Source organism: Chinchilla lanigera, unplaced genomic scaffold, assembly GCF_000276665.1.
Source record: "Chinchilla lanigera isolate Chin_1 unplaced genomic scaffold, ChiLan1.0 scaffold00006, whole genome shotgun sequence".
NCBI lineage: Eukaryota > Metazoa > Chordata > Mammalia > Rodentia > Chinchillidae > Chinchilla > Chinchilla lanigera.
In genome coordinates, this window is record NW_004955407.1 from 27,658,547 (window position 1) to 27,671,147 (window position 12,601).

Sequence of the window (12,601 nt, forward strand, 5' to 3'; positions counted from 1 at the left end):
TTTTTTTTTTTCTCCGGTACCGGGAACCGAACTCACGACCTTGCGCTTGCCAGGTAGGGTTGGGTGGGATTGTACAATATTGTCTTTGAGGTTCCATTCAGTTAAACAAATTTTTGTTTTATTTTATTTGTCTTTTTGAGACAAGGTCTAGTTATGTAGTTCAACCTGGCCTTGAGTTCACTTTGTAGCCTAGGCTGGTCTCGAACTCACAACAATCTTTTGTGTCAGCTTCCTGAGTTCTTGGGTTACAGGTGTACACCACCACACCCAGCTAAGTTTAACATTATGAAAGGAAATAAATTAAACATATCTGATACAAGAAATGTCTTAATTATTTCAGGACCACATTCATAAATCCTTGAGGATTTTTATATAGAGATATGGAAATAGATTAAATTCTAACACTATATTCCAAATTTCCTCTGCCTCTAAGCTTTAAATCATTGTATATGCTATTTTAGGCATTATTAAGTAATGATAAATAATAACCTGATTTGCTATTGAAGACTTTTTAGTATTTCCTCATATGATTGAACCCCTAAAGAGGAGGAAGAAGTAACTTATTAGCTAAAGTGATTGATCCCAAATTCCAAAGTGAAACTGAGTTCCTGCTACATAATTAGGATAGGAAGTCGTGTATGGAGCCCACAACATTCGCTGGAGCATTTCTCAGTATTTCCTTGCCTAAAAGTCCTGGCCAACAGATATGACAGCAGCACAGTTAAAGCAGGAACACAACAAACTCAGATCATTCAGGTTCACCTCAACATTTACGGTGTTCCTTTGTTTTTGTTTTTTGTTGTTGTTTGTTTGTTTGTTTGTTTTCCAGTGCTGGGGATCAAACTCACCACCTTGCACTTGCCAGGCAGGCGCTGCGCCGCTGAGCTAAATCCCCAGTCCCTTACAGAGTTTCTTTGTCTGAGGTGCTGGAAGAGATAAAAAAATGTATTGGGTAGCAGAGAAAGGACAGTTAGGAAATCAGGCCTCATGACTTGCATCAGAAATAAAACACTGCATCAGAGAAGTGCTACAGTGCATATTGTTTTTCACTTTCTCTTCTGTTTCACTTTCATGCCTTTTATGAGAGCCCAGGTATTAACTTCTGTTGTAAGTTCCACATGAGTAGACCACTGAATTGTATCAACACACTGGATGGGAATTTGTGGGTGGTCCTGTGTTGAGCACACACTGTTCCATTTGGTCAAAACACAAAATGAATGCAGAAGGGTGAGTTCTGCTGGGTGTTTCCCATTTCTCCATCCAGATCCACTTTCCATTTTGGTTACCTGCTTTGTACCCTGGAGGCTGACCTGCATAACAGATTTCAGTGAGTTCTCTTCACCCCGCTGTGCCAACTGGGTTCCGTTAGTGGGAGTCAGCAGCCAATCAGAGGCAGTGAGAAGAGAGGTGAAGTATTTGTTACCATTTCCTTCCTATTGGTTGATTCTATCCCTTTATCAGAAGCCATACCTGCTATAAGACACAGTTTCTTCAGTTATTATGGAAATCAGTCATCAATTTTTACTCTTGCCATTTTAAAACCTTGGGATGTAATCATTCCCCATATTTACTAGCCTAGGATATCATTCCACTTTACATTGGTTTTCTTGAGCTTGGTTGGTTTCTCTGAATTTAGAAGTAACAAACTTTTATTATCTCTTTCCATCAAAAATAATGACTGATACATAGTTGCCAATATAGTGTCCACAGCTTATCAAATGTTCTATCTTCTTTTATTATTATGCAGTATATTATTCTTTTATTATGCAGTATATTAAGTAGTTTTTCCTAACATACTACTGAAATAAGTATATCAGAAACAATAAATGCTTAAAGTGGAAAGATGTTTTAAAAAACAGACTAAATTATCAATATTATTTTAGAAGATAGTAGCAAAAGAATTACATAGGAGAAAATCTTAGTCAAAGAAATCACACCTTAGCCTATGGATGGATAAAGGTTACAGGTGAATTTAAACCTGGAGTGATTAGCTATAGAGAATATCAGAGTTCAACCTGACCTTCATGGGTGGTCTCACAGTGACAGGCCCACTGGTTGTGTGGAGAAGCAAGAAATAGCAAGAGAGATATTTCAGGATCTCCTCAGTGAAGTTGGCATTGCTGAATAAAATAAATCCAAGTACTCCATCCTGAAAACAGTGTCTTCTAGACAGTGCTCATTGCTACCCTACCTGCTAAGCAGCCTCAAAATCTAGAGAGAAGCTTGCTTGGCAACTGGCTTGGTTCATAATCACACTTCTGTCCACACAGAAGGGCCCCTTTAGGGTAACATACCTACAACTGCAGAGCAAATTCTGCTGGTAGAGATTGGCCAATACAGTACCTAATTTATAAATATGAGTGATAGACCAGCATTTACCACATATAAAATCTCAACAGAGAAAACTAAGTAGTCACAAAAGAAATAAATATAATGCAAAAAAATAGAAATAATTTTAAAAATACAGATTAGAAACCACAGAGAGCTTCAAGGGGACATTGCATGTCTAAAATAAAAGCAAGCTGTCATTAAAAAAGAAAAGAAGCATAAGAATTCTTAGAAATTAAAAATATGATTACTATAATTATTAAAATATAATCAGTATGAATATTTGATATGAGCAATCCTGCATTAGTAATCTACACAATAAAAATAAGGTAATCTAGATAAAATTTTAAAACACTAAGAAGTAAAAATATTAGACTATGTAAGTCAAGTTTTAAGAAGATATATGTTATTACATATATCTGTTGGAGGACCAGATAAGAAATTATAGAAAACATATCAGAAACAGAAAGATTCTTGTTGAAGGAGTTCACGGATTATAGAAAGAATGAAATGGAGAAAAGTGCAGACAAATTTCAGCAATCTAAAGACAAAAGAAATCACCGCACTATTCAATGGGAAAGTAATCTACAGCAGAAAGATGATAGCTTGGCATCAGGTTATGTTGTATCAGAGAATGAACTGCCATCTGTCTCAGAAAATATGTTTAAACTTCTATTTTATGTTTAGAAATATTTTTATTTAAATGTGAAAGGAAATCTACAAAGGAAATATTTAAGCTATAAAGTCCTACTGTTCACATGGCTCTTCTGAAAATGAAAAAAAAAGTATAACCTAAAGACACAAAAAAGAAAGAAGTCATGGATCTAAGTGAATGATCCAACTGAAGAGTGACATAAAGAGAAGTCACAGGATGGTTTCAACAGGAAGTAATAAGTCATGGAAAGTTCTGGAAGAAAATGAGTTCCATTACTAAAAATGTATGACTGAGTCAACTGTTAGTTTTAAGAAGTTAATGACACAATTCATAATTTAATAACAAAGTCAAATAAAATGTCCAGGAAAACATAAGTTGTGCTAGTGTGGTCTAAATATAAAGAGACTTTGTTTTGGGCAATTTGTGAATGAAACAAAAGGTAATTCATTTAGTATTGAGCTAGGATACATTGAGCAGAAATTAAGTGTTGAACTATACTACACCATTTCCAATATGTTAAAATATGTACATTTACATATTTTAGTAGTGTATTTTTAATCTGAATTTGCAGTGTATGTTCAAGGTTTTCATTTGCTTATTGGCAACTGGCTTGGTTCATAATCATATTTCTGTACACACAGAAGGGGCCCTTTAGGGTAAAATACCTACAACTGCAGGGCAAATTCTGGAATACATAGTCTTGAGGTATTATAATTATCTTGAAAATAAAAGTACAGATAATAAAATTGACTTTCAAGTCTTTTAAAGTCCTTGCCCATAGCTTCTAGATTATAGTATAGGAGGTAGGATCTGTTGCTCCAAGGAAGAATAGAAAAATTTGTCTTGTTGAAATATCTTTTAGTAAATTTAAATATATATTTTTTAATATACAGGAAGGAGTTCTTGTTTCTGGGAAATTTGGATTAGAGAATTAATTTAGTTATTCAACCAGTATTTATTATTATACACTTATGGGCCAGAAATTATATTAAGAACTCAAAGGATAATAAAATTTCCCAGCCACCAAGAACCATACAATTTAGATTATTAATCTACCAGAGGCATGCTAGGAATCAGCTTCCTTATTGCTGAGATCCCTGCTTTGTCCACTACTACGTCAGAAATTTTTGACCTTTCAACTATGGTATTCCCACATTAGCCTTCCAGATACTTCCATGAGAGTACTAGCTAAAACTTTTTTAAATAAGAAGTACTATCAATTGTTTAAGTCTTGAACACTAACAAACATAGCTGAGATTACTAGTTTGCCACACTTTATGACAGTGTTTCTAAATCTTTTTTATGAACCAACAAGACTGGAAAAATTCAAGCGCATATGGAGGTGAAAAGAGAAAGATGTTGTTGTAAATTGAATGTTCTACTAAGAATTTATAGAGAAGGCAGATGTTGAAAAACCATCCCTTCTTGTGATATTTGCAAACTCAACTTATACTCACCATGGGAATTTCACCATGTGACCTTTGAGAAGACTCGAAGTTTCTACTTTTATAGTACTGTACATTGTTGAGATGCTTAAAAATTAACTAAATTGTACGTCCAACTTTGTCCAGTATTATTAGTAATACTCTAACAAATTGCATAGATTTACGTAACAAACGACATAGATTTTATTTTTGACACATTAATTCCCAGAAGTGATACGCTCTCAAATAGTAACTCAGTTAATTAATTTCTCTGAATCATGAGATTTAAGAGATTCCGTAAGCATGGACAGGAAAACATGCAAGTCAGTAAAATATTAACCTCTGTGTTAGCCTAGCAAGACAACTTTAAACAATGTTTTACGCTCCATTAGTCTGTTAAATTTTTTATCAACACAAGTTTAATAAACAAATGAAAACCTTGAACATACACTGTGAATTCAGATTAAAAATACACTACTAAAGAGACAAACTGTTGTTGCACTAGACAGTATATATTTTCTTAAAAATTGTAAATGGAATATAGAAGATAGTCAACCCATTAAAGTGAAGATTTATAGTTTAATAATTTTTCATAAGCTATTCCCTTATTTCAGTTGTTTAATTAATTTACTCTTTAATTTCTCTTTTCATACTTTAACTGCCATACATAAATGGCTACTAAAGAATCCGTCTTTTGAAAATGAGTGTACTGACATAGTCTTCTCTAATTTATAGAAGAATTTTCTGAGATTCTATAGGATATTTGTTTAAATACAGCCTGTAGGGGCTGGGGATTTAGCTCAGCGGCAAAAATGCCTGCCTGGCAGGCGCAAGGTTGTGAGTTCAGTTCCCGGTACCGGAGGAAAAAAAAAAAAAAATACAGCCTGTAATACTGATGGCTTACCAAGTAGCTATTGAAAATAAATAAATGTAATATCTTCTGAATGAAATATGTCACATGGATCAATCCATTTGAATCTGCAAGATAGTTGTTACTATTTCCATGTAAATAATCTGAGCTTTAGAAGACCCCTTTAATTTGCCAGAATGCATAGCTAGAAAGGGAACTAGGACTTCATTCCAGGATGTCAGAATTCAAAGGTTGAGCTTTGAAACTCTGTGAAATTCTAGTGTTCTCATACCATGCCAAACAGTCCATAGTGAAACAAAGCTGTCACATAGGTTAACATAGGTTACTAAAAGAAAAATAATTACACAAAATTACACAAGCATGCACAGAGACACACACATAGTGACCAAAAGGAAAAGAGTAAAATTCAAACATGATCATTTTTAAAACAGATGGTGGATTTATAAATTGCCATTTTTACTTTGTTCTTTATTCTTTTCTATGTATTTCTGACTTCCTAGAGAATATATTTACTATTTTGTAAACAAGTTCAGGTGGAAATCATTATCAGTGTTTCCTTGCAATATGTATCAATAGTAGTAATCAATAGCAGAACACATTCTTATGATGGCGCCCATATTTGTTTATAATAATAAACATTCTTATATTTGTTCCAGCAAGTCTAATATTTTAGAGATATTAAGGTTATTGAAAAATATTCTCCTCTTGGGGCTGGGGATTTAGCTCAGGGGCTGGGGATTTAGCTCAGCGGCAAAGTGCCTGCCTGGCAAGTGCAAGGTCGTGAGTTCAGTTCCCGGTACCGGAGAAAAACCAAAAAAAAAAAAAGAAAAATATTCTCCTCTGGAAGCATTTCCCTTAGCATGATTGTATATTCCAAAATTAGTTGCTCACTCTGGGGAATAAATATCAAACTCCCACTTTGACTAGCATTTCATCAGACTTGACGCAGGCACTACTGAGTAGTATCCAGTTGTCTTCAGATTTCAGTAAGATGACGTATTTAACCTATTGCTTCACAAGATAAACACAATAAATATTAGCCAAGTACAGTTGAATAAATACATATGTGTAATGTGTATGCATATATATACAGAAATGGGAATAAATATTTAAAATATTAAATTTTTATTCTGGGAAAATGGCATTGATATTTTCTCCTTTATAATTTTTCAATTCAATAGCAGTGCTCCAGTGGAATTCTGCTTAACCAATTGGCTCACCTCTCCATTTTTCTTGCATTTCTAGCATTTCATGCTTTTTTCTCTTGTGCTATAGCTCCCAAAACGATTATGTTTTCCTGAAATTTCTTTTCCAATTTATATCTGTTATTGGAACCATAATCATTAACTAATTTACAGGTGACTGGAGTAAATACAGTTACAAAAAGCTGTAATTTCAATGAAAAAAAGAAAAATTTAGAAGCATTAATCAAAAATGAGTTTCTAAAACAGTTGCTGTCCATTTTAACTGTGAGCAAGGTAATTGTAAAAATTGGAGAAAAAGTTAAGCTGGAATATTCTATACTTTAATGATTGGGCAGAATTCCGAAATTTGTATTCTATATTTTTAAAATGTCAATATCTCCTGCCAACATAAGTATCTGTGATATGAAGATAACACATTTCAGTATATGTTATGATTGTAACCTAAAATAACTAGAGTTATGTTGAATTACTTATACTTCACATTTTATTTTCAAAAATATTTCACAATATATGTATAATCAATTTCTTTAAGCTTATTTTTGCAAGCAAAATATTCATTGTAAAGCATAACTTTGTTACATCACAAAAAATCTATTGGCATCTTATGACATGTAAGTAAATTACAAGGAAAATGCAAAATATTATGTGGTATTGAAATGTAAAGGACAAAAACCACAAAATTTAGAACTAACAAAAATTTTCTCATGTCTAAAAATGTCACAAGTTTTACAATTTAATAAATACTGAAGAATACCTTTGTTCAGTAGCAGCATCATCGCCAATAAGGTTTATCTGAGTTGTGATGTGAATCTCACTTTGGTAAATCTTAAAGTATCACGAACAGTCTTTGTGAACCTGTATACCAAAGAGCTTTGCCAACCTACATAGTCATATATTCATTTCAAATGAACTCTTACCAACTGGCTTTAAAGGAGCTCTTTAACCCATATAAATTCAATATATCAGGGATACTTTTAGGAAAATTAACTTGAATCCCATATGAGTTTAATGATTTTAAATACAACTTACATTTAAAATATTTGGGCACATGAATCATCAAAATAATTATTTTCTCACATTAATGTTATTTTTAGCATCTAAAATACTCAATAGTGGTTGTCAAACACTATGATTAATTGCTAATGAAATTTTTAACGTAAAATTCAGAAGTAGGTCTTGAATCTTTTCAGGTGCTGGTTTTGAAAGTGTTTCAACCCAAAAAGTTATATCTTAGTGATTTTCAAGAATTTTTAATTATATGTGATTCAGTTTTTATTATTGTTTAGGCAGTATTTTGCTAAGTGAAAATTATTTTACAGTAAATGTTATCCAAATCCACATTACAAAAGCAATTAGTATATTTGTTTTTCCTACACTCTGACCCAGTCTCTCTGAAGATAAGCTGAAGTGACTGAATATATTGTGCTATGTGGGAAAATATATATAAGTGTGTTAGCTTCAGATAAGAACAAATGGTCAAACAGTTGTAAATGCCTTTCTTTTCTATTTCAGATATATGTTGGAAGATCTGAATGAGAAGAAAATAGATGAAAGGCTTTTAGAGGAGAAAACGTAGTCTGCAAATAGTCAAGAAAGGAATGATCAAAACAAAGAAGCAAATCTGTCCAGATGCTGGAGGAAAGAGCTAAATAGGAAAGAGCTGTGGCGCATATGGTAGGCTGCGTTCACACCATAAATCTGAGCCCCTCGTATGGAGTGTATGTGCTCTGAGATGCCAAAGAGTGCATTAAGATATCTTGGCTCTAATTGGGAACTCTGTAAATGTCAGTGCATTTATCATGTTGTTTAGGCACCACTACTTAAAACCACAGCAAAGAATTTATCTCTTTGGTTAGTGTTTGGGTCAAAAGCTTCTCCAAAAAATGTTTCCCCTGGTTTCAAGTTACTCTCTATGTTACTCAGTCTTAATCAACATATGGGACCCTTCAGTCTATCTCAGGAAAAAGAATAATTTAAATTGCCTTCAAAAAGTCAGTACGTTTATTGGTGATTCTAACATTAAAGACTGATTTGAGAAAAAGAGAAGATGTATAGGATAAAATTTGACTTTGGGAAAGCATAAAAATGAGCTACCTTTTAAATAACATTCAATATTTTATTAGAAACATTACAAATGTGATAACAGCTAAATGAATGAAAATCCGCATACACTGCCAATTTTATAGAAATGTCACTAATACAGCATGTTACAAACATTTTACATTACTCACCCTCCATAATGTATTCATTGTTGTAGTCTTTATATAGTTCTTCACATCAGTGAAAGCATAGTGTTTGCTGAGTATTTGAGTTATTGTTGAAAACACTGAAATTAAAACCAACATTACGGAAAGAAGGCAACATGATTCACTACCTACTTCTCAAGCTCCAGTGTGGCGATAAGGCAAAATATAGGTATAGGCCCAGTTCCATCTCACTTCAAAAATTAAAGGTGATATAAATGAGAAAAAAACTCCACTGATTATTTATGATTTTTTCTCCTTCTAGGAAAAATTTAATGTAGACATTTATGGACTACTCAACTACAGTTACCTTTAAAAATTTCTTACTAAAGTTTTAAGCAAATTAAAATCCCTCTCCATCTTAATCATCATTTAGTAAAGCAGATACCGCAGCTTATTTTGTAAAAGAGTAAAATATGAAAATTGGAATTTATCTGTGAGGCAACACTTTACATGTGCAAAAGTCAGACCCAAATCCTTTAAGACAGGTGGTAATGTGATATGTTCCCTAGAAACTTGATGTCAGGTTATGAAAGCATGGTCACATCATCCATTTTTATGCAGATGGGAAGTTAAATTATACAGTGACTTGTGTGAGCTAAGCAAAATCAGTGAGGAATAAAGATGAAAGAAGGCAATGTGTTTATTTATCTGGATATGTGTGAACACCAGCATGCATGCATTTTGGTTCTAAATTTATTATTTTTGTTGTTGGATAAGAAAAACCACAGCTGTTTTACAGTACTTGGTAAAAGCTAGTGATTAAATAAATGTTTGTTGAATGAAATGAATTTTTATCAGCAGACAATATACATTCCATGGATATGCTGCATGTAAAATATCACTCTACAAAGCTTCAGATGCTAAACTAAGTCTCTCACTGGAAATTTTAGTTTTTTCTCAATCTACCCCAGCCCTAGGCTAATTCAACACTCTTGTATATGGTATTTTCTTCTTCTTACAGAGAGATACTTTTATCATTATTTTTGAGAACAGCTTGTTTCACTAGGGAACCTCATAAAATGGACATATCAGGACACTATGGAATACTTGAGATTCAGTTTTACTAAAATAGATTTAGTGGTTGTTAATTTGAAATAAAAATTGAGCTGGACATCCTTTATGTTAGAACAACCTGGTAACCCTATTTAGGTTGGTATTCAAGCTATGCCCATAAACATCATTGAGCTCACAGAGTCATAAAACTTTTCCATGCTTTCGTGCTTCAATAAAGCCATGTAGTAGGTGGAGTATTAAGACAGGATCTGCTCTTCTCACTTGCTATAAAGATGTTTCAAAGGCTTTGCTTTTCAAACAATATTAATGTAAAACCTTTTCATATTTTAAAAAAAATCACAGGATTCTATAGTAATATTTTGCTGTCAAGTCATCCCAAAGTGTATTAGAACTGGCAAGCAGATGACAAACATTTCAGGGAGGTACAAATCGTATTTTTTAATCTTAAAATGAGATTGAGAAAAAAGGAGAAAATATGCATATGCTCCCTGTGTAAGAAAAAAAAACAGAGATGAGATGGTGCTCAATTAAATAAACTGATCATAAGATTAATTCAATAATCTTATTATATAACATTTTTGAAAATTTGAGCATCATCTTTTTTATTAGTATGTGTACACCAGTCACCATGGGAAGTTAGTGTATGTATATAACACATCTTAATCCTATTTTCATTCCCTTCCCACCCTTCCCTTCTCCCCCTGCTCCATCTCCTTGTGGGCTTTCATTTTGCAAACTTCAGAAGATTCCTATAAGTAGCTACTGAAATGATTTAATGTTAAGCAGATTTTCTGGCCAGAAAATTATTATTCACATATGATCAATAGAGTTTTCTCTCAATTAACAATGGGTAACAGATGCATTTTACCTCCCAATCTGCAAGCATTTCTAATACATCTACGAAGTTTTTGGGCAGTGTAAACTTTGATTGGCATAGAAATGTGGAGGGAATTTTTTGAATTTTAAATTTTATTTTCTAACTTTCTTAATACATACTGTTCCAAATCTGTTGCTTCCACTTCTTAAAAATGATGCAAATGTTGGAAATAATACTCTGCACTCATTCTGCATACTTTTAACTATGTATATGATGATTCATTCTTATGATATGACTTTTCTACAGTAGAGTGGGCTTTTCATTTTTCTAGAAGATAGCAGGCAAAAGAAAAGGAGAGAAATAAAAGCGTTAAATCATCCTCTTTCCTGCCATATTTGTTTTTTCCTCATTATAGACATGGCACAAAGTAATTGCTTTCTGCAATGTTTTCATTTGCACAATATTGTGTTGTAGACACCCTAACATATTCCAGGGCATATTTTGAGTCTCCGTTGCCTCCTCCCTTTAGCACTCAATGCAGATGTGCCTCTGGTGGTATTGCATGACTAATTCGCAAGTCTACATTGGGTCTTAAACTGTGAAAGTGGCATAGTTTTACTGGCTTTGATTTTAAATAATAACACTAACATTTCCCCTAAGTATACAGGTGTGTTATATCTGCAGCATGGAATCACTTAGCAGTGTTATCAAAATATGCCATGTCAAAGTGTTTTAATGTCCAGGTAAATCAAATAAATCCAAGTATACCTCAGTCTTACCTTCACTGGGGCACCATTCCTGAAGGGGCACCATCGTTATTGCTCCTAGGAATAAAATCAAAAACATGTACAATGTAAGAGTCTTAATAGATATAATACTAACTTAGAAAAATTATATAAATGTTCTAATAATAAATATTTACTAAATGCATAATATGTCCCTGGTTCCATTACAGATGCTCAAATCCACCCATGAACAAAAAAGGAAGGATTTCTGTTCTCATAAAGCTTAACTTTTAGTCACCATGTACATGGGAGCAACCCGAAGGAGCACAGCAGCATCCTCACGAGACCATCGGTCCTGGAAGCTGACTCCTTTCTTATCCATCACTGAAAGAAGGCCTACAGGAAAGGAAAGACTACGGATATTCTAAAAATTTAGTCTGAATATCAAGAAAAATGTCATGGAAATAAAAACCTCTACTTAGTTTTATCTTTTTTTGTGTTTTATCTTCTTATTTAATTACTTAAATACCGGGATTTAAGACACTAGCAAGTGACTTATTCTAAGTCTCACATGTCTTCTCTATTAAAAATGAACTGATCATGAAGATACTTTCTACCAAATATTTTGAAATATCCATTGGTCATATCAACGATAATCTATCTTATCTTGATATAAATATTTATATATACATAAGTATTTTTATTCTGTGAGAATATTACACAACAAACTGTGTATGTAAGCACAAGGCAGAAGAAGGATACTAAAGGTGCTTCTTACACATAACTTGTGCATATATATATATATGTATGTGCATGTACATGTACGTGTGTGTGTGTGTGTGGCATGTTTAACTATTGAGCCCAAGGCCTTGTACATACTAGTAAGTGGCCTAGCACTGAGCTACATCCTCAGCCCCAACACACTCTCTTCTTAAAATACTTCCTTAATATAAGATATAAGTATGCTTTTCATATAATGTGGTAATGGCAGAACTAGCTCAGTAGGGGCTGGGGATTTAGCTCAGCGGCAAAAGCGCTTGCCTGGCAAGCGCAAGGTCGTGAGTTCGGTTCCTGGTACCGGAGAAAAACCAAAAACCCAAAAAAAAAAAAAAACTAGCTCAGTAATAATCAGTCTTTTTTGAAACATGACACAGAGAAAATAAGTAAAATATTTATCATCATTTATGAGAGAGGATGATACATTGTTAGACCTAGGTTAAATATGGGAAATGATGACAAAATAATAAAATGAGAATGGTGCTGGAGTACAGAACCTATTCATACTGAAAAGAGAAAGAATATTTTGCAAGACAAAA

The 12,601-nt window shown here is 33.3% G+C and overlaps 2 long non-coding RNA genes across 2 annotated transcripts; one reads left to right on the forward strand and one right to left on the reverse strand.

The window, feature by feature from the left end:
- The first annotated feature begins 920 nt into the window (after nt 1-920).
- LOC102023113 lies at nt 921-11,751 on the forward strand. The gene is made up of 3 exons (XR_259591.1): nt 921-1,407; nt 7,996-8,157; nt 11,516-11,751. It is a non-coding gene; the product is annotated as an uncharacterized LOC102023113 (long non-coding RNA).
- Nucleotides 8,724-11,385, reverse strand: LOC102022882. The gene is made up of 3 exons (XR_259590.1): nt 11,340-11,385; nt 10,740-10,887; nt 8,724-8,809 (listed from the first exon to the last, which is right to left on the reverse strand). It is a non-coding gene; the product is annotated as an uncharacterized LOC102022882 (long non-coding RNA).
- Nucleotides 11,752-12,601: the final 850 nt, after the last annotated feature.